Source organism: Dasypus novemcinctus, chromosome 19 (assembly GCF_030445035.2).
Source record: "Dasypus novemcinctus isolate mDasNov1 chromosome 19, mDasNov1.1.hap2, whole genome shotgun sequence".
NCBI lineage: Eukaryota > Metazoa > Chordata > Mammalia > Cingulata > Dasypodidae > Dasypus > Dasypus novemcinctus.
Genome location: NC_080691.1, coordinates 61,592,572 through 61,597,583, shown reverse-complemented (window position 1 = coordinate 61,597,583; position 5,012 = coordinate 61,592,572). Strand labels below are relative to the sequence as shown.

The 5,012-nt window shown below is 43.0% G+C and overlaps 1 long non-coding RNA gene across 1 annotated transcript; it reads left to right on the top strand.

Annotated features, from left to right (window-relative positions):
• The first annotated feature begins 1,547 nt into the window (after positions 1-1,547).
• On the top strand, positions 1,548-1,946 carry LOC101438065 (uncharacterized). The gene is made up of 2 exons (XR_011646613.1): positions 1,548-1,663; positions 1,771-1,946. It is a non-coding gene; the product is annotated as an uncharacterized lncRNA (long non-coding RNA).
• The last annotated feature ends 3,066 nt before the right edge of the window (positions 1,947-5,012 follow it).

Below are 5,012 nucleotides of genomic sequence, written 5' to 3'. Positions count from 1 at the left end.
GTATTATATGTATTTCATGCACTGACCATAAATATACCATTTTATTATGCTATTTAGATAGGTAATTGCTTGAAGTTAGACTCCACTTTTTATTCATTCTATATTCATTGTAATACATTAATTTTTTAAAAAAGCATTCCAGATAATACCTCATGAACAGAAAATGAGATAATACATAGTTATTGTCTTTAATTTCTAATTCTGTGGGAATTTCACAGGCTTACACACAAAAGCATATGTTGTGGAACTTACATTACACATGTCCTTTAAAAATATGTTCCCACTACTATGGTTCTCATTTGAACAAATTCCCATATCATGCATCTCCACAGTATATACAAATTGTTCACCCCTCAAGTTCTTCTGCTCAACCTTAATTGGAAAGGATTTAAAGTAGCTTCATATTGGACAAGGTGGCCTAAGCCATCATGACAAACCACCTGAGGGATGAAATCTCAAGGATTTGAGCCCATAGGTGCAGGATGACCACTAGGTGCTGTGTGGACTCATTGTGTCCCCAGTGATGAGTAGGAGGAGGCATAAGGCTAGCACCTCCATGGAGCATCAGTGATGGCTTCCACCATGGCCATGACCCCTCACTACAGGACTCCAGGTATGCAGGCAAAGGTCCTGGAGATGCTCCATCACAGCCTTGGTTTGAGGGGGGATTTTGGGTGCTGTGGAGGGGCTTCAGCTTCACCACAGAGATCTCCTTCATGTCTTCATCTGACCCTCACCAGCACAGTCAGCAGACATCTCTGGTCTGCCCTGGGAAGTTCTCACAATTGAAGTAGATGCCCATTTCAGAGCACAGCATGAGGTTTTACTGGGTAGAATGTAAGTCAACAGGTAGCCTGAGAACCTGAACCAGAAGCTGAAGGAAAGCAGGGAGGAGGACTGAAGGGAGTGGAGGATCTCTGGTCTGTATGATGTGCAGCATGGTTGGGAAGAATATGATTGTTGCCCAAACTTTCCAAGACTTTCAGGCAGCACCTCTCTGATAATCCATTAAAGGCTGGTCCTCAAAAAGTGGACCCGCCCTAGGAATGGAGTGGGAGCTTAAAGTTTCAGACCCAACTGGTGATCCAGCTTAGGTTCTGGATAATTTTTCTGTGGAGGGAAGGGAAACAACTTGCAATTCCCATTCATGGGGCAGCTCTCATTGGCCCGGACACACAGTTGCTCAGAGTCCCAATCTCCAGCTCCCTGAAACCAGCAAGATAGGAGAAAGAGAATATGCTGACTATCATATGAGCCATATGTGTGTTACAAGGAGAAAGTCTGGACAATAAGTACAGTTCTTCCAGATGAAGTGGAGAGACAAAGCACTGCACTGTTTCTAGGAATGGAATGTCTTTCCATGCTCTCAACATCAGAGAAATTCTAACCGACTGTCACTGAGAACTCTGGATGAAGAGACTGCTGGGCCAGGAGAGAGCCTCAGATGCAGGGAGGGAGCTCATGTGCCCTCTGGGGAAAGGGCATGCAAATGGGGTGTCTCCCTCTGGTTCTGAAAAACAGCCCAGGACAACACCCTGCAGTTCTGAGAGAGGAGCTCCCTCCCCTGTGTCTGAACTCTCCCTATTCTGTGCCCAGGACTGAGGAAGAGGAGGCACCATGAAGTGTGTTCTGTTCTGGACTTTCCTTTTGTCAATGTTCCAAGGTAATATTGACTAGAAATTTGTTTTGTGTAGTGTAAATATGTAGGTAGGCATTTGTATTTGTGTGTGTGTGACTATATGTGACTCAACTTCTAATGTCTGTTTGCAGGTGTCCTGTGTGAAGTTCAGCTGGTGGAATCTGGGGGTGACTTGCGACAGCCAGGAGGGTCTCTGCGCCTCTCCTGCTCAGGCTCGGGATTCAACTTTGGTGGAAATAGTATGAACTGGGTCCGCCAGGCTCCAGGAAAGGGGCTGGAGTGGGTCTCATACATTAGTTACAATGGTGGTAGCACAAACTACGCAGACTCTGTGAAGGGCCGATTCACCATCTCCAGGGACAACAATAAGAACCAGCTGTATCTGCAAATGAACAACCTGAAACCTGAAGACACGGCCCTTTATTACTGTACTAGTGACACACTGAGGGAAAGGCAAGGCTAACCAAGACAAAAACCTCTTCTGTGGGGTGGCCACAAGGGGATACTCAGGAGCCACTGAGCACAAGAAGCAGCTGCAGGAGCAGGTGCAGGGGGTGGTTAAGGACAGGTCTCCTGCCAGGGTCTGGGGTTTCTTCTCCAGCTAGCTGCTTCCCCAGGGATCATGTCTAAATTGATGTTCCTGTGCCTATCACTGATGTAGCTAATTAAAATAGTTTTTGATGTAATAGGAGGAAACACAATCACATGCAAAACAGTAAACTCTCCTTTGTGAAAGCAGCAATGACTGCCAATGATTGCCTAGTTCAGAAACCTGGGGAATCTTTCACAATGAGACTGAAAGCAGAATCTGCAGTAACGTTCCTCTTTAAGAAAATCTCTGTGCTTCACATGAGAAGCAAGGGAAAGGCAGTACCAGGCACTAGATTATATTGGATTTCAAATTGCCCTCCTAATCATATATAAGTGTTCATATCAGGCTCAGAATTCATCTAATTGTCTATTTGTCTGGTGATTCATTTTATTTTCCCTGAACCTTTCTTTTCACCCTTTCCTTTTTCTTTATATTCACTGTCAATGAATAATCTCTTTCCTGTGGTCTAATTCTCAAATCTCAGTCATATACATTGCACTTTCTGTGGCAATGGCCAATCTGAAATCTGAGGACAAGATCCTCATTGTGAGAGTGAAGTGAGAGGAAGCCAGTGTGAGCCCAGACACAAACCTCTCCTGTTGGACAGCAGGAGGGGCTGGGCTTCATGGTGAACTCAGGACCAGGGATCCCTCAGGGTCTAACTCATGAGCAGGAGCAGAGGGAGGTCTAGATTTGCTTTTAGAATCTGGTGTTTCCTGTTACAGTCCAGGAAAATATTCTCTCACAATTCTGCTTTAATTCTTCCTTGACAACTCCCTGAACTCTCTCATCTCATAATGGTTAATGTACAATGGGAAATCAGTGCACTTTAAAAATAATTTTATTTTTAATTTTTAAAGGACCTTTAGTGTACATAAATGTTACATAAAAAATATATCACATTCCCATTTACCACACCCCTTCCCCTTTCACACTTTCTCCCATTAACATCTTTCATTAGTTTGGTCATTTGTTATAATTGATGAAGACATATTGAAGCATTGCTACTAATCATGGACTATAGTTTACATTATAGGTTGCACTTTGCATCACAAAACTTTATAGGTTTTGAACATATGTGTAATGGTTGGCACCCATCATTGTATTATCATGCAGAATGTCAACTCTTTTTAATCATTCAAAGTTCAGATTCACAGATACTTGTAACAGTGTTGAGGGCTTGATATAATAGACTGTCCTCCCCTATTGGGAGCCACCAGGTCTCTCGAGAGACACGATTACTTCTGTTTGAGAACATCAGGCCTCCCCAGGATGGGGGTACAACTTCCCCCTCATTTTAGGGACCTCCACCCAATGATATAACATACTATGACAAGATGAGCACTTACACAGTCTCTAGAAGCCTGCCCCTGTGCCAGATGCCCCCCCCCTTAAGCACCTTAAACAGGTATTTCTTCCTTATTATATTTTCTAAAGTGTTTTCTAAATATCATAGTTTCAAACACATATGTGACAATCTCCCATGTTCAATTGTTCCCCCCAACCCTCCCACCAATTCCTTGGGTCATCTGATTCATTTTCCCAACCCTAGCCCTCTCAAGTCTGGAAAGCCCCATCTAATAATATTCCTATGCCCCTGTCTTATCCCTTCCCAATGAAAATACTTACCGGCATTTTATCATAGATTTCACCCATGTAGGTGTCGGCTCACAACTTCGTCTCCCCCCCATTTTTCTGTAAGCCTATCATCCAGATCTAGTTCTCTGAGACAGCTTGGTTTGCTTATTTAATATCAGAGAGTTCACTTAGTATTTGTCCATCAACGCCTGACTTGCTTCACTCAACATAATGTCCTCAAGATTCATCCGTGTTATCCTGTGTTTCTACTGTATTCCTTCTTATAGCTGTGAAATATTCCACTTTATGTATATGAAACATTTTGTTTATCCATTCTTCTATTGATGGGCATTTGGATTGATTCCAATTTTTGGTAATAGTAAGTAACACCTCATGAACATTAATGTGCGTATATCAGGCTTTTTTCTTCTTTTCATTTCTTCTGGGTATACACCCAGCAGTGGAATTGCTGCTACATATGGCAAATCTATAGGCAGTTTTTAAAATTAATTAGTTAATTAATTTATTTTAATGTTACATTAAAAAATATGAGGTCCACATATAGCCCACACCCTGCTCACCCCACTCTTCCCACATCAACAACCTCTTTCATCATCATAACACATTCATTGCATTTAATGAATACATTTTGGAGTACTGCTGCACCACATGGATAGTGGTTTACATTGTAGTTTACACTCTTCCTCAGTCCACCCAGTGGGTCATGGCAGAACACACACTGTCCAGAAACTGTCCCTGCAGTACCACCCAGGACAACTCCAAGTCCTGAAAATGCCCCCACATCATATCTCTTCTTCCCTCTCCCTACCCTCAGCAGCTACCGTGGCCACTTTCTCCACATTAATGCAACATTTTCTTCCATTACTAATCACAATAGTTCCAGAATAGAATATCAATAAATCCACTCTAATCCATGCTCTATTCCTCAATCCTGTGGACCCTGAGATGGTTATGACCACTCCACCTCTATATTGAGAGGGGGCTTAGATTCCACATGGATGATGGATGCAATTCTCCTGCTTACAGTTGTAGGCACTCTTGGCTCCCTGGTTGCATGTGGTGTGTGGTTGACCTTCTTCATCTCCCTGTTAGTTGGCTGGAGTAAGTTCATTAAACCAGAGAATAGGATTTGCAGGTCTGTTGAGGCTCAGGGCCTGGCTATCATATGGACAATCCAGAGAT